This window comes from Podarcis melisellensis, assembly GCF_964234715.1.
Source record: "Podarcis melisellensis genome assembly, chromosome: 3".
Taxonomy (NCBI): domain Eukaryota; kingdom Metazoa; phylum Chordata; class Lepidosauria; order Squamata; family Lacertidae; genus Podarcis; species Podarcis melisellensis.
Genome location: NC_138530.1, coordinates 21,406,897 through 21,432,359, shown reverse-complemented (window position 1 = coordinate 21,432,359; position 25,463 = coordinate 21,406,897). Strand labels below are relative to the sequence as shown.

Sequence of the window (25,463 nt, the reverse complement as noted above, 5' to 3'; positions counted from 1 at the left end):
AGTGTAAATTACTTCTTTACACGACAGTGTTAAAAGCCACTCTTTCCACTTGATGCTGTGACTAACACACCTTATACAATTTGTGATTCTATCTTCTCATTTTATCAGGGCAGAACATAGCTAGCTAATCCATCAGAAATCCCTATCCTTATCAGACACTCATGAATGCTTATACTCTAGGGTATGACAGCACCAAGATCATTTTTACCTTTATACACTGCAGGCTACTGGGAAGAAAATGCTTTCCTATTTTCAGATATGCCCCCTGGTTTTGTAGATGTTGCATTCAACCCCCTGGGCCAATGTTTCCTTTTGTGGAAAATGAAAATGTTTTAGAAGTGTAGTCAGATTTTTTTTTTAACTCAGCATAGTCTCCTTACAGCTGTACATTCTAGTATTTTTCTGTAAGAACTCTCTTTGTCTGTCTCTTGCCTTTTAAGCTTGTATTGATTCCAAATACAATGGTAGTTTTTTTATATAAAAGAAATATATCACAAAAGCCAATTGTACTTCCCCTCTTTTTTAAGCTTTTCTTTTCAATGTGTTTTTTTTTATGGTATCTTGGTGTTGTCAAGTGTGGGGTTCTCAGTACATCTTAATACCTCCTCAAAGAATATAGTGGAATCGAGGTTTTTGAAACTCCTGATGCTCTCAATCATAGTGCCTCTTTGGGAGTTTTATTATGTATTGTATCAGATTCTAATGTGCAGCAGTTAACAGATCAGAGATTATGCTGGATATCATGGTAACGCTTGCTATCATAGGCACCTTCGCAGTCACCAAAGAAATGTATCACATCAGTGTGTGAAATTGCTTATTGTTATTAATAGCGATCATGGTGCTGCACCTGTTTGCAGGATTGTAAGTTGCGATATGTCAACTACTCTAAAATGGATTGCTGAGAACCCTAGGGAGTTGTTGGCATCTGTCTATTTTGGGAGACAACAGAGGAGTGCACCTTTGGAGGTGAAGCCAAACCATTGGAGAGTTGCTGTGCCTGTTTTGACTGGAGAGGCTGACACAGGAGAGACATGTTTTGTTGCAGTTGGGGCAGCTGAAGGTGCCCGGTTGTGCTACTACAGCTGCACCATGGCATTTCTTCTCTCTGCACTCCTCCCAGCAGTCATTCCTCTTCTGGGTACTGTTAAGGATACATACCCTGTCTGTCTCCATGCACTGTGGTCATCTGCAAGTGATTTCCACACAGCTGGGTTGATGTTGCCAGCCTTCAATATATTGTTTGCAAACGTCTTTGTAATGCGGATTGTGTGTTGCTTTTATTGTACCATTTTGTATGGAGCTTTGTTACAGTTATAGCTATCGCTTACTTTTTCATTTTTCATTTTCTCGTAAGGATCTCAGGGCGGTGTATATATTCTCCCACCTATTTTGCCCTTTCAACAACCATCTGAGCTACACTGGGCTGCGAGTGACTAGCCAAAGGTTACTAAGTGAGGATGATGGCTGAGCAGGGATAAGATACATATGAAGGCTGCAATCTTATACACATTTACCTGGGATCAGGCCCCATTGAACTCAGTGGGATTTACTTCCATGTAAGAATTCATAGGATTAGGAGACATGTGTTTCAGGACATACTTTTGTGTGAAAGTGGGGTTCACTGTAAGCACAGTAGGGTTGGGCTAAGAGTCAATAAAATGCAGTGGTACATTCGGTGAGACAGAGCCCATGTTTAAAAGGAGACAATGGAACTAATTTTGTGTTATTTTGCTCTTAACTCCTGCATGTAATGAAAAGATAGGAAAGAAAACTTTAATTTCTTTCTGGAATGTGTGAGCAGCGCAGTGTGTAATTGACTATGAATGAATTTATTCTTGTAGGAATGAAGACACTACACAATAAATATGACTCCTTCAGAAGCAGCAGTTTTTCTGAGGGCCAAGATAAGTACTTAACCGCTCCAAGAGCACCAGGATAATAAAGAATGCTTCACTATAGAATTCAATTGTGAAACACAAGTTCAAGTTTTGAGTTCCAAAGAATAGAAAGCCTTGATATGGTATTGAAGTCCCATTGAGGTGATTTAATGAACAAGATAGTTCATGCCTATTATTTTTCATTCTTTGTGATTGAAGACAATGATAATGTATTGTAGAATTTGGAAGATAATTCAGGGTGTTCCAAGAGTTCTGTACTTGAATGTTCCAAGAGTTTCATGAATATTTGAGATCTTCTGCAGGGTTTCCCCAACATCATTGAATCTGGCTTAGTCATTTGACACATTTGACATAATCCAAATAGTTCATTTTAATTTATTTAATTGCAGCCTACAATAGGAAAAGAGGTGGTAAGGGAATACCTACTGTAGGTACTTTAAATGAATTCCGATCTCCAGGGCCTGATGAGCTGCATCCAGTGGCGTAGCGTGGGGGGTGCAGGGGGGGCTGGCCGCACCGGGCACAACATCTGGGGGTTAGGGTTAGGGGGCGCAAATCCACGGGTTAGGGGGTGCAAATTACTTGCCTTGCCCCGGGTGCTGACAACCCACCCTACGCCACTGGCTGCATCCAAGGGTACTAAAAGAGATTGAGATTGGGCATCTGTCTATATAATTTTTGGAGAACAGGTGAGGTCCCTGCAGACTAGAGATGGGCAAATGTTGTCTGCATCTTCAAAAGGTAGGGGAAGAAAACCCAGATAAATATCAACTGGCCAGCTTGATATCGATACCAGGAAAGGTCCTAGAAAAGATAATTAAATGACTGGTCTGTGAACACTTAGAAAAGGATGCTGTGATTACTAAGACCAAGCATGGATTTCCCAAAAACAAGTCATGCCAGATGAATCTCATTTCTTTTTTTGACAGAGTTAGAAGCTTGGTGGATCAGGGGAATGCTGTGGATGTAGCGTATCTTGATTTCAGTAAGGCTTTTGACAAAGTCACTCACAGTATTCTTGTGGAGAAGCTGGTAAAATGTGCGCTGCACAAGATAACTGTTAGGTGCTCACCAAATTTGCAGATGACACCAAACTGGGAGGGATAGTTAATGCTTGATTAATTGGGATTCAAGATGACCTTAACAGATTGCAGAACTGGGCCTAAACTAACAAAATGGATTTCAGTAGGAACATATGTCAGGTTCTGCACTTAGGAAGAAATAGCTGCACAAATATTAGATGGGGGACACCTGACTTGCCAGTAGCACGTGTGAAAAGGATCTAGGGCTCTTAATAGACTACAAGCTTAACATGAGTCATCAGTGTCAAAAAGCAGCAAAAAAAGCTGATGCTATTTTAGGCTGCATCAACAGATGGATAGTGTCATAGTACTGCTCTATTCTGCCATAATCAGACCACACATAGAGTGCTGTGTTCAGTTCTGGATGCCACAATTTAAGAAGGGTATTGACAAGCTGGAACATGTCAAGAAGTGGGCAATCAAGATGATCAAAGGTGTGGAAACCAAGCCTTATGATGAATGGTTGAGGAAGTTGGGTATATTTAGCTTGGAAAAGAAGAGACAGATATGATAGCTATCATCAAATATCTCAAGGGCTGTCACATGGCAGATGGAGCAAGCTTGCTTTCTCCTGCTCCATAGGATAGGACCAGAACCAATGACATCAAGTTACAAGAAAGGAGATTCTAACTAAACATCAGGAATAACTTTCTGAAGGTAAGAGCTGTTCAACAGTGGAATGGGCTCTCTTCGAAGATTGTGGAAGTTACCTTGGAGGTTTTTAAGCAGAGGTTGGATGGCCATCTGTCATGGATGTTTTACTTGAGATTCTTGCATTTCCGGGGGTTGGACTAGATCACACTTGGTGCCCTTCCAACTCTACAATTCTGTGGTTATTTTCATAGAATCCGTTAAAACAATAAACAGCAATGACCCCACCCACAACCCCAAAACAATAATTCCATACAATACATTACAGCAAGGGCAAACCCGTTCTTAAGTTTCCAAAGGCCAGGGTTAAGAGATGGTACCAGACACGCTTCTGAGGAGCAGGAGTTTCACATTTTTGTGGCCATCCTCAAGAAGGCCCTTTCAGGAGCTACTGCCCCTCAATCCTTCACTAAGCTTAATCTTTAGGCTGGTCTATCAGGAAGGAGGTACCTTTTAAGACCTCTCACTGAATAAATATGCAAAAATTAAGTTTCCCACCCTCAAATGACATGCCCTACTCAATCATTCACTTGTCTTAAAACTTACAACCAATTTTTTTATACAATTTAGTTTTTCACCATTCATGCTGTTTTTATAGATTTTTGTCTCACCCACTTTAAAATGCATCTCCTGGAGGGTTGACCATGGGTCAAATGCATCCCTTGACTTGATACCCCTGTTCTAAACTTTATTTAGGGTGGTTCACAATCTACAGCTCTTCCTTACAGCAACAAAATTCCTTTATACCTAAGATATATTTGCATAGGGGAGGTTTCTACGAGTCTAGGATTCTTTTTCTTTTGTGTTTCACCTTTAGCTGTTCCATCACAACATCCTGTATTAAATGAAATAAAATGAACTGCAAGCAAGAAAGTCAATAATCTGACCATGGAATTCATTAGACAAATTTGCGAATCATCTGTGATCATTTTGGTAACTACAGCTCTTTGATATCCTTAAGCTATTCTGGCATGCCATTGGGCTTGTGATACCCTGCTGTGTAAGGATGCTACAGCTGCAGGTTTTAGATGCCTTTTTATAGTTAATCACAGCATTCTACTCTAAATGATACAGTGTCTTAAGGCAGATTATTTATCATTTTTTAAGTTGTCTAATTGATTTGCCACACAAATATCAGTGTGTATGTGCTTCTGGCATGATTCCCTCCTTTAATGCTCTATTATGTATTCACAGAGATAATACTTGTTCATACTCTTGGGAATATGATTCAATTTGGTGTCTCTTATTTTCCTGTCCATTTATATTTTATAGTGTACATATGAGAGCAAAATACACAAAAGTTTAGTGCTACTCAGTGCACACATTCTGTAAGTCTTTTGTCTTTGATTCATGTCCAGATTAACTGGGTACAAATGGAAAATATGTACTTGTTTTAAAGGAAAAGAAAATAGGGTTTAATTTTGTTTAAGTCAACCATCTCGTTTAAAATTAGCCCAGGGGTCTTGTAAATAATGCTAGTAATCTAAATGTAATAATGCACATTGCCCAATTGTTTCTGTGTATGATATAAGTTCAGTGCTCTACTGCTTTGACAGCCCATTACTGAATGTAATGAACAGCTATTTTTAAACAGAAGAAATTCAACTTGACAGCTTGGCAATGAAATTCAGCTAGTGGCATAATTTTTGCTGTATTCAGTATACAGAATGGATTTCAGTTTTGTTTAAAGAAATTTGTATCATGGACTTTATAGAGCAAACATTTTTTTGGCGTTCCTTTTACTACTCATTTTCTGCAGCTTCATTTTTATAAGCATGAGGATCGTACCAGTTTTGGAATATGTATTCAGGGAACAGTGGTAATCTGTAAAAAATGCAGGTAAAAACCAGTGAAGTTTCCAAAAGAGCAACACCGACTGAGCAAGTTTTGGTGAAAGCACACCACAAACAAAATGCAGATCTACTTTTAACACTATATTTTATTATATACTAATTATAATTCAACAATTGTAATTACATGGATGCTTACACAAGTTTCTGAACTACATGCAGTCAATAACTACTGAGTTACATAGTTCAGTATATGAACTTGGCATCAAAAATACGTTGTTAACTGGCAATCTTGAAACAATTACACAGGACTGTAGGTATAAATATTGGTTGTGAGTTATCTAGTGCCTGTGCAGTGACAGGTATTGTGCATAGCTGTCAACTTTTTCCTTTTTTTAAGGGAAATTCCCTTATTCCGAATAGGATTCCTTGCAAGAAAAGGGAAAAGTTGACAGCTATGGTATTGTGGTGGCTAGATTTTCTTAAAAATGAATTCTTGGTTGGGGTTAAAATCATGAAAGAAATTTGGTGGTCTAGAGACTTCATTAGATCTTTGGACCAGTTAGTACAGGGTACAATTGGAAGTGAACATGTGTTTAAATGAAAAACAACAACTCTACCAGAGATAAAAAAATATCCAAAACATCTCCCCGAATTTGTCTTGCAGAATGACACTCATACTTCCTATAGTCTTCCTGAAATAATGTGGAGTATTGTAATGAAGCTGATGGTCATTAAGTGTTGGGTCATATGACTTCATCTTTTGCTCTTATCGCAAACAGGTGTGCTCGAGTGCCTGTTGGTTTGAAAGTAAAAGAGGGCAACACCAAAAACAAGGTAGCAGTTTTGGCATGCAGGCGCCCCACCCTGGCATTCATTCCTCAGAATCCCCAGGTGGGGCTGGGACAGACTCTTGCCTGAAATCCTGGAAAGCCAATGCAGGTCACTGCGGACAGTGGTGAACTAAATGGACCAATGGTCTGATTCTGTATAAGGCATCTTCAGGTGTGTTGCTGTGTTTCCAGTGGTACCTCGGGTTAAGTACTTCATTCGTTCCGGAGGTCCGTTCTTAACCTGAAACTGTTCTTAACCTGAAGCACCACTTTAGCTAATGGGGCCTCCTGCTGCCGCCGCCCCGCTGGAGCACGATTTCTGTTCTCATCCTGAAGCAAAGTTCTTAACCTGAGGTACTATTTCTGGGTTAGCGGAGCCTGTAACCTGAAGTGTCTGTTACCCGATGTACCACTGTATTCAGTAATGGTAGAAAATCAGAGGTGCCTGGCTCAGCTACTGCATAGGTGAAGTGCTTGTCCATAAGAACAGAAACAGAACCTGCTGGATCAGACCAATGGCCCTTCTAGTCCAGCGTTGTGTTCTTGCAGTGGCCAGACACATGCCTATGGGAAAGCTGCAAGCAGGATGCAAGTGCAAAAACACTCCCTTCCTGCAGTTTCCGGCAACTATGCATCTACTGTATTTTTCACCCACAAGATTCTGGTTTCTGATCTGAGCTCAGGGCATATGCTGCCTCCAACCATGGAGGCATAGCATAGCCATCATGGCTAGCAGCCATCAATAGTCTTCTCCTCCATGACTCAACGAGATAGAGATTAAAGATCCAGGCTGCATCTATTGGATCTAACATGGCTGAATATTTGAAACATGTTTGTACTTAATAGGAAAAAAATGCTTCAATTAAAACACATGTTACTGTGCGCTTTGAACAAAGGGCCTCCATAATACATGATGTCTCAAATGTGGAAAGTTCCTGCTGCCACGGTCAGGTATATGAAATATTATCCATGTCATCCCAAACAGCTGCATGAAACATGGGCCCAACAATGGTGATGTTTAATTTCAAAATAAATGTGTCCTCCTTCAAATGAATTGTATTTGATCCTCAAGAAATCTGTTTTTGAAAAGTCCTTTGGCACCATGTTTTGACTTTGATTATCCCCTCCACCCCCTCAAACTGTTGTTTTGTACTCTTGAATGAATATTGTTCACACAACTGAACTGAAATTTTGTTTCCTTTAAAAAAAATAGCTTCCCAATAATTCATTTGAGCTTCCTTTCTGGTCATAGCTCAAAGCATTATGATGGGCATGTAACTCTAGCTATCTGAAGATCAAGTACCATCATCTCTTTAAAATTTAGCTAGCAGAAATAGAGAGAGGCCTCTGTTATTTTGCCTTAGCTGCTACTCACCCATTGCATAACACTATTGCTTGACTTGGCTTTTGGTACAACAGTTATTTGTAGTACAGGAGAATCTTCGAGTAATTTTTTTATTAATACACATTGTCAGAGCTGCCTCTAGGTCCCAGCTCACAGAGGACCAACGCTAGCCGGTAGTAATGTACAAAAGTCTTTATTGAAGTTCAGTTTCCATTTCCAAGCCGCAGCGTGCAGCTCTACGTCTTAGAACCTAGATCGGTGAAGCTCCGTTTGAGTCTCCACCCCCTGTACACCAATTTAAGACTCTAGCCTTACTCCACCTCTTCCGTCTCTCCTTTCTCCTCTGGGTCCTTCTGCCCCCCGGGGTCTCCTCCTTCCTGGACTCTTCTGACGCTGACCCCCCTGACTCCTGTCCCTCCTTTCGACGGGCTTTAGGACCCGGCTCCCTATCCGGGCTACCAACTGTGCCGCCCTCCTGTACATTTGAACTTGGCGCGCGCGCCCAGCCTCCAACCTTCCTCTTGACCGTTTCCCCGCTCTCTGATGGAGGCATGGCCAATCCTGACTCATCTCCTCCCGCTGGTGGTGAGCAGCCTGATCCCGATACCTGGGACTCCTCACCCCTACTGCGCTCTGGTGGGGAAGCTGGTCCTGATTTCCAACTGCTGCTCTCTGAGTCCCCTCTGGCCCCTTCTTCCTGGGATGTCCCCCTAGGCACCCCCTTGCTCTGACCATGGGAGCCCCTTTCTGTGAGTCTTCCGATTCGCTGGAAAGGCTCAGAGACCTCGGACCACTGTCATCGCTTACATTTCCTTCGGATTCCTCCCCCTCGCTCTCCATTTCCTCCCTTTCCTGTGCCTCTGCTCCTGCGCCCCTGACACACATGTTCTAACATAATAGTCTCATAACACTTACATATAGACTAAGACAAGCAACAGTAGTACTTAAACATTTCTTGCTACAGAATCCAGATCTTAAGAGAGCGCCTAAGGGACATCAACCCTTTGCAATCCCAACTAAAGCATCCATGACATATGGCCACCCAACCTCTGCTTAAAAACCTTCAGTGAAGGAGAGTCCACCACCTTCGGAGGGAGTCCGTTCCACTGTCAGATAGCTCTTACTGTCATAAAGTTATTCCTATTGTTTCATCAAAACCTCCTTTCTTGTAACTTGATGCCATTGGTTCGGGTCCTACCCCTCTGGAACAGGAGAAAGCAAGCTTGCTCCATCTTCCATGTGACAGCCCTGTAGATATTTGAAGATTGTTATCATATCTCCTCTAAGTCTCTTATTTTCCAGGCTAAGCATACTGAACTCCCTCAACTGTTCCTCATAAAGCTTGGTTCCTTGATGACTCTCATGGGATTGATACATTGATGGGGCATGGTATTTAGCAATACCCTGAATACAACACAAAATTACTCTCCCCCAAAAATTCTCATCAAAATAAACATGGAGTTATATATATTTCTTCTAGATAAGGCGAGTTCCTAAATTTACTCTCAACAGTTCTTAATACCTCAAATTTTATTCTTCTTACGATTAGATCCCTATATTTAGCTTATTATGTTTACACATTCCTTAACCCAAAATTTATTGAGTTCTAGTTGATAGACAAAACTCTAAATTCCTTTATGACCCTGAATGTTAGATTGAGCATTCCCCCAACTTCAGATAAACCTTTAACCTCAAACATTAGTTTTATCACCCAACATTATTCTTATGTTTATAAAATCATCCCACCTTATTTATTTTAGTTCATATAATTTATATGCCATTTGATTGTAGAACAAAACCTCAAAGCAGTTTTTTTTTTGGGGGGGGAATCCTCAAAGCAGTTTACAAAAAAGATAAAAACAATAAAATTATCATTTAAAAGAATGGCAGCTGTAATTTAAAACATACGGAAGGTTAAAAATCTCAATAAAACTGACAGTAACAAATTACACCTCCTACAAACTTTCTAAATATCTGGGTAAGGTAAAGGTAAAGGGACCCCTGACCATTAGGTCCAGTTGTGACCGACTCTGGGGTTGCGGCGCTCATCTCTCTTTACTGGCCGAGGGAGCCGACGTACAGCTTCCAGGTCATGTGGCCAGCATGACTAAGCCGCTTCTGGCGAACCAGAGCAGCGTTTACCTTCCCACCGGAGCAGTTCCTATTTATCTACTTGCACTTTGACATGCTTTCGAACTGCTAGGTGGGCAGGAGCAGGAACCGAGCAACGGAGCTCACCCCATCGTGGAGATTTGAACAGCCAATCTTCTGATCGGCAAGCCCTAGGCTCAGTGGTTTACACCACAGTGCCACCTGCGTCCCTTAAAGTTGGTGTTACATTCGCTATTTACCAGTCCTCAGGTATGGAGGCTGATCTGAGAGGAGAATATTAGTTACCCACAGTTTATTGTGAGCTTTCTTTAAACCAGTGTCCTTCCTTAATATAATTATTGCTTTTACTTATTGACCTCATCAAATTCTTCAGTATTTCTTATGAACTATTCCCATTTGTCTGTGGCTTACTTTTGGTAAAATAAAAAATATATATTTCTAATTATTTGGAGATATAAAACTGAGAACAACTACCAGACTTTTAGACAACATCTGAAGGCAGCCCTGTTTAGGGAAGCTTTTAATGTTTGATGGATTACAGTATTTTAATATTTTTCTGGAAGCCGCCCAGAGTGGCTGGGGAAGCCCAACCAGATGGGCGGGGTATAATTAATTAATTAATTTTTTATTATTATTATTATTATTATTATTATTATTATTATTATTATTATTATCTGCAGTTCCTTGCAATTCCAGAAGAATTGTCACAGTTCTAGGTAATCTAATCTGCACCGCACCTCTTGTCACTATTCTATAAAGTTTCATTTTGCTTTTCCGCGGCTGAAATAATGAAAATAGCCTTGTGGACTGTTGGATGATACTAGTTCTGTTCTGCACAGTGGCTGTGGGTTGGAGCTCTGATCCTGGAGCTGTCTTGGCTCCTTGCTCTGTTACTAGAAAGATATACTATACCTTTTTACCAGGGAAGGGGCATCTCTTAGCAATGGCACACCGGCAGCTGTGGATAAAATTCCTTTCCTTTTCAACTGTGCTTAAGAAACTTAGGGGGAGTTGGGTAGCTGACAAAACATTCCACGGTCTGAGCAGTTAGGATGCTCTTTCCTTTGCTAATTTATTAAAGATAAACAATTCAAGATGAGGTATTATTTTAGGTACATTAATTTTTGGCTTAGGTGTTTGATGAAGTAAGGTTGCTGTTCGAGACAATGAAGAAATGTGTATTTTCCCCCTCTTGCGCATTCATTTGAGACAGAAATTAATTGAGCGGCATTCTAAAGATCTTGTTTGTAAAATAAATAATTAAAGCAGCACTCCTGAACTAAAAGAGTCAGAAGTGATTTTTTTCTACTCTTCTTACAACCATTGTAGACATTCTTACTAAGTGGACCTAACACAGCACTAGTATATTTTATGTTAGCAAGAAGGCATGATAGAAAAGTGCTTGAAGTTCAGGGGGCATTTGTCTCCTTTCCTGCAAATTCATTTAAGTACCAGTCTTGCCATAGCTTTAACTAGGGCAGACAACCATACAAATGACTTGAGATAAAATGAAAATAATGGACTGAGCTGGGTGCCGGGGGTGGTAGTTACACTGCATGCACATCAATAAGCATCGAGTGTTATTCTATGCTAATGTAAGCCTGATGGATCAGCTTTCGCTTTTAGCCTAGAGGACCATTAAGCACTGGAAGCTGGGTCAAACTGATATAGTAAGGCAGATGTACCCTGACGGTTGGCAACAGTAGTTAACAAGCAGTAATTCACAGTGTGCAAGACTAATACTGCTTAAAATCTTTGTGATGAGGACGGATCAGAGAAGAGATAATACGTTTTGCTTATTAGAAGTGTTTTGATTTTGTAGAACATAGTTAGCATGCAAAACAGAACTATCAGCCCAGGAATGCTTGATACGCCTGAATATTCTAATTACGCTTCCAAATATTGAATCATTGCAAAATGGATTCCATAAAAATGTAAATAAATTGTTCTAGCAGAATAATGCATAATTGAGAGGTCTCACTTGTCATCTCAACTGGAATTAAATGCTATGTGTAGCTACTAAGGTTATTTAATGGCCTTGAGAGTACAAAAGTATAATAGGAAAATGAAAAGTAATATGATATGAAGTCAACTTAGAAAAACACACCATCATATAAGCCTTTGAAATGGACTTCTTCATATTGCCTTGACACTTCTGTGCATTGAAATTTCATCCATTGTGTTTTATGCCCACCTACTGATTAGATGCACCCATAGCTAGATGAATTTCAGATATGTGTACATGGCCCTTGGTTGAGAGCTCTTCAGCACTCTGGCGTACACATGGAAATCTGGTGTGAGTGACTTTCCTCATTTATTCCATTAGTTTCACACACGTGTCCTGCCTATCTGTATGATAAAACTGCTGTAATCCGTTCCGGAAGACCATTTGACTTCTGAAATGATCAACAACCAAGGCGTGGCTTCTGATTGGTTGCAAGAGCTTCTTGCACTCAAGCAGAAGCCAGGTCAGATGTTCGGGTTCCAAAAAACGTTCTAAAACCAGAACACTTGCTTCCGGGTTTTTGGCGTTCAGGAGCCAAAACATTCCAAAACGGAGGCGTTCGGGAACCGAGGTTTGACTGACATAGGTTCTTTGTTTTACACATAGGTGTGGTCAGTGTTCGAAACTCCCATTGTCCTAGGCACATTTGGTGACAGGGAATTTCATTGCCGCGAGCAATTTCTGAGCTTTGGCTGCAGTATTGCGCCTAAAATTTCAGATTAAAACTGTCACTGCTGGCGCTGAGGGTGCGGGAGGAGAAATTCCTACCTGTTCGACTTCTAAGAAATCACTGCAGTGTCGGGCAAGCTGATCGGTTCTGCCTCTCAACTGACCTTATAGAAAGGCAGCGTTTTGAGGGACCCTCATAAGTATATTAATGGGGCAGGCAGGGAAAGCATGGCTTTGGGTTTTGCAGTCTTCAGATGAGGACTAGACCATGTGAAAATTGAACATAAGATTTTAGCTGCAATTCATTCATTTTCAGCCTTGTATTCTTGTGCGCCTAGACATTCCATGGTTGCGCCCCTAACCTAGTTTTAAGGTGCCATTTAGCTCCTAGCTTTCATTTCTCAGTTTCTAACATTGGTATGGCCATCTGCTCCATAACCATATGTGTTTCTAATAGTCACAAAAATAAAGTCTCCAGGCACCTTTAAGACTAACAAATGTCTTTTAGATGCCACAGGAGCCTTTGCTGATTTTAATTAAAAATGCCAAGAGTTCTGTCTTTAAGGGGGGGAAATAGTATGCATAACAAAAATAATCGTAGCTAGGAATAATCTGTACTTTATGAAATACTGTCCTTAGAATAACAACTGCTACAGCCCTGATCCTGTCTTGTTGTTTACTTCTAATAAATGTAATGATTCATCCTTGAATGCACAAATTAAATGAGATAAAATAATAATAAAAGCAATATTAAATTGTAAATAAAATTACCACACTCCCTCACATTTGTTTATCTTCTTATAACAGATCTTTTGATAGTGTGGACACCTTTAGTGCCGATTCAAAAGAGAAAAAACCTAATGCATCATTTCCTTTTTTCTTGTGAACTTCATAGCCACTGCCTGAACATGCTTGGATTTTTTTCCCATGGCATAAACTTTGGACCTTCAATTGAAACTAGTTTCAGTTCATTGTTTCAAGACTGACTGTGACAGTCAATGACATGGGGGAAATTTGTTTGTAGAAATCTACCTTGGACTGAATTAAAACCTTAAAGGAACTGTTAAGCTAATTCTTGTTTTTAAATCATTGAATCTTGTGAGAATCCCAATAAAGACATCAGTATAAAAACACATTCTTTGTGATTGGGAATTAAAATATGGGAGAGAATGTGATTATTTCTGAATCGGAGGTTGACCACAGGTGAGTATCCATTACTGGCATTTGTGAGATGGACCAAAGCCTGCTATGTCGACAGCACAACACATCTCTGCCCTGAAGCTATTCATTCTTTTCCAGACTAGGAGCATGTGGGTTTTGGTGTAGCCTGGTGTTATGTCACTGTAAATTGCCTCAGACTGCAAAAGGGTAAATGTTGCTGTTTCCATGTCCCCTGCTACAGAAAGGGTATTTGAGCAGAAATTTAGAATATTAGATGTCATGCGTATCATGCTTGCTTATTTTCCCCAGGATGAAAAGGTCAGGCTGGTAGGGTTTTGCCCAGACTCAAGCCAATAGTTCTTGTTATTGGCAATAAATATCGAGGAGCAAGATGAGACCTTCCATACATGCATAAGAGATTTTAACCCAGCTGCCTACTGCTGCTCCCAATGCACCAGAAAAGTCAGCCACAAAGTTGGGGGGACTGTCTCTAGAGGGACTCCATGGGATAATAAGAGACTTTCGGCAGAAGGAACAGGTGAGGGTGGAAACCCTTGGACACATGGAGAAATGCTTCTTTAATCTACCCAATCTTGTTGCAGAATTAAAGCATGTGGTTGGATCTTGAAGTGGTGGGTAGGACTCAAATCAGTGGCTTCAAGTTACAAGAAAGGAGATTCTGACTAAACATCAGGAAGAACTTCCTGATGGTGAGAGCTGTTTGACAGTGGAATGGACTCCCTCAGAAGGTGGTGGACTCTCCAATCCTTAGAGGCTTTTAAGTGGAGGTTGGATGGCTATCTGTCATATCTGTGATGTTCTATTGATATTCCTGCATTACCAGATGACCTTCGGGCTCCCTTCCAGCTTTACAATTCTATGATTCTATTATAAAGACAGAACTCGCAGTCAGCTGCACCTGGGAAGGCTGTAAATCTTGTTGCCTTTTGGAGTGCGCCTGTCACGGTCCGGTTCATGGGCAATCAAAGTCCCGGCTGGGGATGTCGAGACCAGGGGCAAGATGGCAGGGTGGGAGCAGGAAGAGGAGTCCAGAAGCCGGAAGTCAGGAAGCCAAGAGTCCAAGCGTCAGAGAGCCGGGAGTCAAGAAGCCAAGGGTCTGAGGATCAGGAAGCAAGGAGTCACAAAGTCAGCGGTCCAAGGATCAAGAAGCGAGGAGTCAAGGAACTAAACGCAGCAAGGCAGGGAATGTGTTGCTGTGGCAAAGAGCCGAAGGGAAAATGCTGACCTTATATCCCTTCCCAGCTCTTGCCACCAGGTGCTGAGAGTTACCAAGCGGCCTCACTTGTGTGGCTGCGCCTTGCCTCTTTAGAACAAACTTAGGAAGGCCCCAGTCCTGCAGAGTCCTATTGGTCACAGGGCCTGGCTCTTGCATGCACACCTGACAGTACCTCCAGAGGTGAAGTCAAACTGCTGTGTTTACAGCACCAAAGTGAGCTCCCTTGGGCACAAGCCTGGGCATTGTGTATGGAAGTGCTAGGCTGCCCAGGCCCCTCTCTTGGCCTCGCTGATGTGGTCCAAAGGAAAGCAGAGCAATACATTTGGCACTACCTTGGCTTCAGAAGTTTCCGGAAGAAGGCATACAAGGCACCGTCAAACCGTCTCAGGAACTCCACTCTGGATTTGTGTAGGATTTACTCCTTCGTCTTTTCCCCTCCCCAATATATCCTACAAGGCAGCAGAGGTTTTGAATCAGAGTTATCCTTCACCTAAATGGGCAATTGATGAGCCTCATTTGCTCCTCACTCCTCTCACTTCTGCATGTGCAGAAACCACCTTCTTGACCACAGCCTGTCTTCGCATTCATGTCAATCTAGTATTTATTTATTTATTGAAAATATTTTTATTCTCTCCGCAATATGAATTCAAGGCATTTTATAGTTCAGATATTGGAAAGCGAAACATTAAAACAATAGTCAATTAAAGATCAAAATCAGACACTCAAGGAGCAGCATAAAAAAGGCAAAGCAAATCCTGGGAATAATATAATTAGCAGAATATCATAATAGCACATAGAAGCTTGAAAACAATAATATATTATTTACCTGGTGTCGGAAGGATAAAGCTTTGGGCATTTCTGGGAGGAATGTTCCAGAGATGGGTGATCTACCACAGAAAAATCCCCATCTTCAGAACCAACTACTTAATCTTGGAAGGCAAGAGCCACAGTAGAGGGACCTCAGATGATATAATGAGTAAGTGGGCATGTTTGTTGGGCAGGAGATGTCCTGATCCTGGTTGTTTAGAAATGAATATGCCAGGCAAACCAGCACTTTGAATCGTACCAGGAACAAACTGGAAGCCAGTGCATGGCTTTCAGCACAGGTGAAATGTGTTTGTGTGAAAATAGGATGCAATTCTAATCATTTCAATTTGGAAGCACACAACTGGATTTCTATCATCTTTCCATTGGAACATATGTAATGAACCACTTAAGAGAAATTGGCTCACTTGCAGGGCAGACATGCCATGGAACTCGGTAGGAAATCCAATGAGCAGAAAAGGCTGCAATTTACTATTTTGTTTGAGTTACCAGCCAAGCCATTTAGCTGTTTGGGCACAATGCAATAGATACGAAGGTTAGTGTAAGTAAGGTTGGAGCTCTAGCTAATTGCAGAGCTATCCAGTATTGTGTTTGATCAGTAGTTAATATACATACTCGCTGAAAGTGAATTTGGCTTTCCTTTCTCTTTCTAAAATATCACTAAAACATTTATGTTTTCTCCACATCAAAGGGGTTTGGCTGTTATTTGTTGCTAGGTATTTCAGTATATTTCACTTAGGGGGAGTATGTGAGTGGGAGGACAGGATTCATTGAAATGTAAGCTCTAGCACATTATTTATTTAAAATGAGACTTAATAAATAAAAAACTGTATAAGCTTACACTGCATTGTGGCTTAAAAGAAAAAAAAAGATTTCTTCTCGATACATTTAAAGATACTTAAAATGCATTCTGTCCTTAGGGTAGCACTGTAGTTCTGCAGTACTTTAGTAGACATTATAATTTTGCTTTGCACCTACAAAGAAAATTATAGTTTTTACGCTGTTTATACCAAGTGCTTTCAAGTGAAGATACTGTAAAAATCTAAAAGTATGTTGTTGTAAAGCTGAAGTAGGGATTTTTAATAAATCATTGTAGGTCAAGATTCTTGTAAATGCAAATGATCCCCAATTTAGCCAATGGGTGGTCCTTGCACAGCTTTACATATTATAGTATCATTTGAAGAGACCTGCATTAAGAAATGGTCATGTTAATAATGCATATTTTCAATAGATTTAGCTCTCTGTTAATTTTCAATGGTACGGCAATAGCATATTTCACCTTTTAAAACCCTGCATCTAATAATGCCTCTATTATAATAAAATGGGGGGATTAACAATAATTGATTTTACAAATATTTTTTTGAAGATCTAGGGCTTCTTAATAACGTTGGAATATTAGTGATGACCTAGCAGTGTTTAAAAAAATTGTATCTGCATTATTTAATTACATGATCTTCTTAAATGAGACACTCAATTTTTATAGGATGAAAGTCGCAGAATGGGTAATGCAATGGATTTTTATTTCTGGGAAGCAGATGTCAAACTGGGTGTCATTTTACCTAAAATGTAGTTTAGTTATCTGTTGCACAGTATCATGGAAGCAACCTTTTCAGATGCAAGACTCCCAACCATGGCATAGTAAAACTATTTTGTGTGTGCATGGGAATGAATTTGACAGCTTTTATATCATTCACTGCTTCCATGAATGAATCCTCATAGGGTGGTACTGTGTGATGCTTTCAAGTGTGCGACTACCAGCGGACATGGCACAGTTTTTGTAAGAAGGCTATTCCTTTTTTCACTGTCAGAATATTCATATTTTTGTGTTGTTAGTAAGCAGTAGGCATCTCAAGAGCCAGCCTAAGGAACATGCAATCCTCCCTCATCCTACTTCCACCCCCAGTATGAGTTCACCCGTATCACTTTTCCTTATCATTCTTAACGATGGTATTGCACTACACATTCGATGATGCTAACCAAGATTCCCAATTTATAGCCAAATTTTGAAGGCAGTTGAAATGAAAGCTACTGGTGATGTGGCTTCCCCCCCCCCCCACACCACATTTCCCAGCTGTTCATTATTCCCACAATATAAAAGGTAAAGGTAAAGGTATCTCTGCCCGTACGGGCCGGTCGTGTACGACTCTAGGGTTGTGCGCCCATCTCACTTAAGAGGCCGGGGGCCAGCGCTGTCCGCAGACACTTCCGGGTCACGTGGCCAGCGTGACAAGCTGCATCTGGCGAGCCAGCGCAGCACACACGGAAACTCCGTTTACCTTCCCGCTATAAAGCGGTCTCTATTTATCTACTTGCACCCGGGGGTGCTCTCGAACTGCTAGGTTGGCAGGCACTGGGACCGAGCAATGGGAGTGCACCCCGCCGCGGGGATTCGAACCGCCGACCTGACGATCGGCAAGTCCTAGGCGCTGAGGTTTTACCCACAGCGCCACCCGCGTCCCAATATTCCCACAATATATTTTACAGCAAATAGAAGTGAACTAGCATAACTCTTTATGTACCCTCTAGGCTACAAATCCCATGAAGAACTGCAACTGGAAGCATACAAGATGCATGTGCAAATATATTCAGGCTTTATAAATTATGCAATAATTAAGAAAACGAAACAATTGCTAAGAAATGATGCAACAATTAGAGCAGTTCAAATGGCACTGTGAACATTCAAAATGTCAGAAACATTTTCTATGGAAATCTGCTATTCTGAGATGGGAAAATGGAAATCAAATCGGAAGTCCAGAACAGTCGAGGGAGCTGGGTATGTTTAGCCGAGAGACAAGAAGACTGAGAGGCAAAATGATAGCAATCTTCAAATATCTGAAGGGCTGTCACATGGAAGATGGAACAAATTTGCTTTTCTGCTGCTCTCAGTCATAATCCAACACTCTAACCACTATACCACATATACAAGTGCTGACCTGGGAGAAGGGGAGAAAGCTTCCATCTTGACAACGCTGTGCACCCCATCCATTAAATGTATATTTGGACATCAGTTCCACTGTGTTCAGTAGGGTTCACCTATGTATGTATGTATGTATGTATGTATGTATGTATGTATGTATGTGATTGCAACTTTGCGGACTAATCCCGTGAACACAGAATGCTCAGAAACCCCAATGAGTATGATAGGGCTTACTTCCAAGAAAGTCTTCATATGGTTTTAGTCTTCAGCATGGCAGAAACCCTTTATCTACTCATTAACAACATGTCTAGTTCCTTCTGTAATTGTAAGGCGTTGTTACATATTTTGGCTTTTTGTTGATTTATGTAGTGCATTTTTCACTGGGTTGTCAGAACTTATTTTTTTAAGTCATTAACTGTATTTGAATCAGAATTGTGAGGTATAAATCTGGCGTAAATCTGTGCTATCTTTTTAGGGATGGACGAGCAAACATGCACTTACTGTAAGAACAGCATTGTGCCCCTTCATTGGCAATCTCAGAAACTCTTGAGAGAAGTCTTCAAGCGTTTGTTTCAACATTTGAAGGGTGCAGTGCCAGCCCTCCTCCACCTCTCCCCCAAAGACAAAAAAGACTGACTTTTGGAGGAGGGAGTAGCAATCAGAGGAAGACTCCAGCAATAACATTTGGCCTTTCTTCTGGTGAGAATTGGCATTCCTGCAGCCCTGTCACTCTGTGGAAAAGCACCACATAGGCCGCTCATATCATTGCTGGAGACCTGTGCCTGCTACCCATTCCTCCTACACACACACACACACACACACACACACAGACACACAGATACCCCACTAGTGTCCCAGAAAAACCAGGACATCCTGTGTCCCCCACCCCACAAGAGCACAACGACCATTTTGGGCTCTGTGGTATCATGTGATTTTGTGCTGACAACTTGCCTTGAAAAAAAAGCATTTTTTTCTGGGGCTGTGATCTCATGTTGGAGGTTATGACACCCTCCTCCATAAATGCACAAACACATGTCTTACATAATACTTTTCAAAATATATACCAACTTCCCACAACAGATAAATGCAATTTAAAACCATATTGAATGCTTCTAATAATTGCTGCGGAAAAACACTTTACCTCTTCAAATACAGTTGTATCATCTTTTTGTTGCTCTAGTCTAGAGTCTAAATAAAAAAGGGCTCATACTGTGTCACTATAAGCAGTCATGGATAAAACCACTTTTGCAACCTGCCTAACAGCTAGCAAGGCAAGTCGTCTTATTCCTCAAGGGAAGGTGAAGGGGTTGCAGGTGAAGGAGGGCCAAGTGGATGCAAGCAGAGGTGCAAATTGAGGGAGAGGCCTTCTTATGGTGGACTTTCCCCATCTTGATTCTACTTGAGGCAGCTCAGCTGATCCCTTTATCATCTCCACTTGACCTCCCCTGCAATGAATACTTACTCAACCTCTGTCGTTTATGCACTTGCCTGTAAATTAATGCTTCCGGGGGGGGGGAAACCACTGGCGTGTCTGGCACTTGTTCAACACCTTTCTCTATTCATATACCGTGCTGGCAGTAATTGTGCTTCTAAGTAAATATGCATACTGCAAGTAGGTAAGTCTTGAGCGCAAACTGCTTGGCTTGCAATTGCTGCCAACCATGGTATGGATGGAGACAGGTGAGAGATGGCAGCACACGCAGCAATGAGTGTCACTGTGGTGTAGTGGTTAGAATGTTAGACTGGGGCCTAGGAGGCCAGGCTTCAAATCCTCCCTCAGCCATGAAGCTCAGTGGGTGAGCTTGGGGCAGTCACTACCTCTTAGCCTAGTCTACCTCACAGGGTTGTGAGGATTAAGTAGGGGGGGGGGAAGCAATATAGGCCACGTTGAGGTCCTTGGGGGAAAAAAGGGGCTATAGATGCAAAAAACAAATAGAAGAAGAAGAGTTTGGATTTGATATCCCGCCTTTCACCCCCCTTCAGGAGTCTCAAAGCGGCTAACATTCTCCTTTCCCTTCCTCCCCCACAACAAACACTCTGTGAGGTGAGTGGGGCTGAGAGACTTCAAAGAAGTGTGACTGGCCCAAGGTCCCCCAGCAGCTGCATGTGGAGGAGCGGAGACGCGAACCCGGTTCCCCAGATTACGAGACTACCGCTCTTAACCACTACACCACACTGGCACAAATAAATGTTTTCTCAGCAGCGTTTACTATGGTTAAAACATAAAAGTGTGAGTTCACTGCATTCCGTGTTGCTCAGGGACCCTTTGTATTTTGTGTTTACCACAGCAAATACTTTTGCATCCATAAACAGTGCATCAACTCTGAGAGCCAATGTAGTGGTAACTTCAGATGTGAGAGACCCAAGTTCAAATCCCCGAAAACTGGTTCACAACAGTAGTTGGTTTTGGACCCATTAAGTATCTCTTTGCCTTGCTTCACCAAATGGATATAAGGATAAGAAAAGGCTGAGATAATAATATATTGCAAATGTGTCCTGAACCCCTGGGATAAAGGAGAAAACATAAGCACCACAAATTGCTAAATATAGGGAAACAAAAGGTAGCCCTTTTCCTAATGAGGAAGAATCTCTTGCAAATTTTCTGTGTTAGTGTTCCCACCCTTTTGTGGTTAGTTTTACGTTAAGTGCTAGAAGATGGCATTGCTTTATCCAAACATCAGTAAAATGTGTTTATATGGTTTTGTTTAACCAGAGATTTTTGTACTGTTTTCTTTTGTTTTTCCTTGATATATTGCTTTAAATGTAGATGGAGAATTGAAATGTGGTCTTTCACATGTAATACTGTTGAACCCAAGTCTCTCAGTTCACAGCATAGCTTTTATTTATTTTGATAGTAAGAGTGCTACTTGACTCTATCTGAATGGGGCTCTGTTATGTGATTCTGTATGGCAGAAGACTACTTTACCTTGGCTTACAAATACATTAAAGCCCTGTAAACCTGCACTATGTTTTAGCATCCTTTCTCAGCAACATTTGCAACAATTGTTGGACTCTCACACATACAAGAAGTAATGAAGGCAGTGTGTATTTAGACCTAATCAACAGTGTCTGGATAAAATGAAATAGGGATAGAGGCCATCCTGTCAGAAAATTTCACAATGTGCTGTTAAAGATGTGCTTGTTTGCTTCCTTTGCTTAGAAAAATGCACTGTTCTTCCAAAATGATTATTAAGGAAAAATAAAGGTAGAAATATATTTTGCATGTAGTTCACAACACAACACAACACAACACAAAATGGGTGATGAGAAATACCTGTACTTTGTGTTACTGGATTCCTAATATGGAAAAGTGTCATGGAAAGTAACAACCATTTTTGCATAGTTCAGGGATCATCAATCTTTTTGGTCCTGTGGGCACATGTGCAAGCCAGAAAAACTCCTGTGGGCACCAGACATGTCTTGTAACTTTCCCCCTCCTCAGTCATCCTTGTGCTGTGGTGTCAAGGTGGGAGTCAGGAGCAGGTGAGCAATAACTCACAAGGCGTCAGTGAATTCTTTATTCAAAGAAACTAAACAACTCAGGCCTACAGGTCTTCCCAGTGGGGCTTGCCCCAAGGAAGCAGTTGCGAGGACTGAAGTTCCTCGCCTTCCCACAGTCTCCTCCTTCTCCAGTTCCTTCCCCAAGCAATCTGAGGCTCCGTCGTCTTGCCTGCCTGTCTTTGCTTATCCCTCTTCATGCCTCTTCAGCTTCTGGGAAACCAGGCAGGGGAGCTGGTTGCAGCAGGAGGGGGAGACACAATGGCTTTTTCACCAACCTGCCTCATCTCTGCGTCTTGGACCCCTCCTCTCCAGCCTCCGCTTCTGCCTCTGGACTGCTCTCTGACACAGACTCCTCCTGCTCACTAAACCCTGTTGTCCCTTCAGCTTCCAACACCTCCTCCCAGCCTGCTCCCTCTTCTCCCTCTGCCCACTCATCATTGCCCCACCACCAATCCCCTGGCTTCCAGTCTTGTTCGCTTGGGGATTCCCCACTTGGTTCTTCCCACCACTCCTCTGCATCCTGCCCGCCCGCCCATGACATGCAGTTGGGCTTGATAATGTCCTATCAAGAAGGCTTATTTCAAGCCTAATTTCAGTGGTGGAGGGTGGGAACCCCCCCCCCCCGAAAATGCTAGGGAAGCCCTATCACAAGTGTACCTATGGGCACCACACTGGCAACCCATTGCATAGTCAGTCATGTTATCTTCCTAAACCTCCTAACTACATGGAAATAATACAATATAGTATAATAATGGCATTATAATGATTTCAAGAGCACTTTGCTCCCTAGTAAACCTGCTTAGGATTTTTTCTGTGTCTCCTGTCACTTGGAAATGTTTCAAAAATGAACCTTTCATTTTCATTTCTATTCAGACTTGAAGCTATTATGTCTCCGTGCAGCTTAGTTTGGACCGGCTGTGTCCCAGTTAACCTGTTAGTTGCTTATTCCCCATCTCCTTTTTTTCTCCTCTGTAATGTCTCCCCATAAGAATATCCTCTCCAGTCGTAGTTTCACAAATAACATTGTTATAAGTTGAAATTGTACCAGCAAATGGGGGAATTCTTTGCTCTTCTGCAAAATTGCATTTACAGTATTGAACTGAATTAGCAGAGTTCAAGTCCGGATATATTTTTCGCAGGCCTGACTTCCTACTTTATCTCGGAGCAGAAGTTGAAGTTTGTTTTACAAGACATGAAAAAGCTTTTAAACTAATGTGTTTGAAGGAAATCGGCAGCAAATGTGGGGACACCTGCTGTTAAGAAAAGTGCTTGCACTTTCAGCATGCTTATGTCCCCAATAGAGGGAACTGCTGAGTAAAATGATGGCCACTATTGTTCAAATCCTATAGGTGGCAGCAGCTACTACAATTTAAGAACATAACAATGAAATGATTTGTGGGTATGAGAATAAAACTGTCATGAGTTAAACTAATGGGATCTTTATTCTGTAAAGTGTTCTTCTTTGAAATATGATACCTGAGAAAAATACCATTAGTTTTTCTAGTTTCCCTTTTAAGATTTAAGAAGCTTATCTTTCTTTTAAGTTCTATTTATACTTTAAATCTTGTCCCCAGCCATGTTTCAAAAGAGCCATAATTTTATGGTGTCACATTATGAAGTACCTGTCTCTAAGTAACCTAAGAGAAAAGACCCTATGACATGCTGTTTTAAAATCATACAATAGTCTGTAGTTAGTTCTGAATGCAGCTACCTGTGTTGCAAAATATTGAATAAGTTTTAGTCAAGAGCTTAAGTTGTCATGTGCAAAGTACTCCTTGGCTGAGTTTTTGATAAGTCAGCTTGCATCTAGTGGCTACTATTTTAAATGAAATGTTGACAGGTACACAATTCTCTCAGAGTAGCTCACTATAAAAATCTCATTGCAAAAGAAGACTGCAAACTTCAGGCATTACATTTACTATAGCATTCATAGGGAAAGCAGAATAATTTTCTCGCTTGACTTTCATAAAACAAAGAATTTGCTGCATTATGATGGCTGAATACCCATATGGAAAATTACCTATTTTGTAATAACCTGTGATTCTCAGAAGCTAGTTTTGTTTACTAAAAAATGTGTTAAGGTATTCTTAAACTTAAACTTACACTTTAAAGACTGTTTAATATCCCAGCACTGGAAACTAGAAGGACCTACTGACAAAATAGTGTGCGTTGGGCAGAGCCGTAGCTACAGGAGGGAGGGGCTAGCTGGGTTGTTTGCTCCAGGTGAAGCCTCCAGAGGTGCTCTATTGAGGCTCCCAGCCTATGTGTGTGTGTATGCAAATGCATGTGGGGTGGTGCCAAACTGGGTGTTTAACCCAGGTGAGATAAATCCTAGTTTTGCCTTTGCATTGATATATTTTTCCAGAAAGAGGTCTTCCTGCTTTCAGCATAACTGCAGAAGGCAAATCACTGGATTTTTCTGGAAAGAGCAGGATTCTATGAGTATTATTGAAAGCAGCTATGACATGTACCTGATGGTCCACAGCGATACCCTGGATGAGATGTCTAGACAGAAGTGTCTAATGTTAAAAAAGGAAATGTTATAGAACAAGTGAGGAATTAGGATCAATTCGTATTAAACAACAACAATTTTTTGAGTCTTATAAGTTGCCAAGTCTTATAAAGCTCACTGATCACAAACCCTTCCTTTTTATTCATGTGGTGCAAACGACACTACCAGATGCAGCCTTCAATGTGTAGCAAGGGACCATGAGACTTTGGACAGGAAGCTGAACAGCCTTGGGGCACAGGTGGCAATTTTTCCATTGCTCCTTCCTGTTGAAGTTCATGTCTCAAGAAGAGAAGAAAGTACTGGAGGAAAATTGGCTTTGCAGGCGTTGTTGTAAGGAAAAGTTTGGCTTCTTGGACTATGGTCTCCACTTCTTTGAGGAAGGACTTCTGGCAAGAGATGGATTGCAACTCCCAGCGGCTGGCAACAGTGTTTTGCTATGAGTCTTGCAAACTAGATTTGGAGAGTTTTAAACTAAATTCTGAGGGGGAGGGAGACAATATTTCAGACAACAGGGGAACACCTGGTACCAAGAATAATAGCTTCATTGATGCACAGGAAACTTGAGGTGGTGCTACAGAAACCTACTAAAGGGCAGAAAACTACAATAAGGAGGGAATTACTTGTGATTATAGTTGTCTCTATACTAATGCACAAAGTATAGGAAACAAGCAAGATGAATTTGAGCTCTTAATAGGATGGCAAGTATGACCTAATAGGCATTACTGAAACATGAGACTCATGACTGGAATATAGAAATTGAGGGGTACAACTTGTTTAAAACGAACAGACCAAACAGGAAGGGAGGAGGATTAGCATTACTTTTAAAGGATGTGTACACTTGTGAAAGACATCCATGACCTGGAGCATGGAAGGCAGTTTGAGAGTATATGGGTAAAAATCGTGGGAGAGGGAAACAACTGTGGCC

At 41.3% G+C, this 25,463-nt stretch overlaps 1 protein-coding gene across 2 annotated transcripts in view; it reads left to right on the top strand.

The window, feature by feature from the left end:
- CAMKMT (calmodulin-lysine N-methyltransferase) overlaps positions 1-25,463 on the top strand; it is a 232,689-nt gene that overhangs the window by 63,353 nt on the left and 143,873 nt on the right. The gene's annotated exons all lie outside the window — the stretch shown is intronic.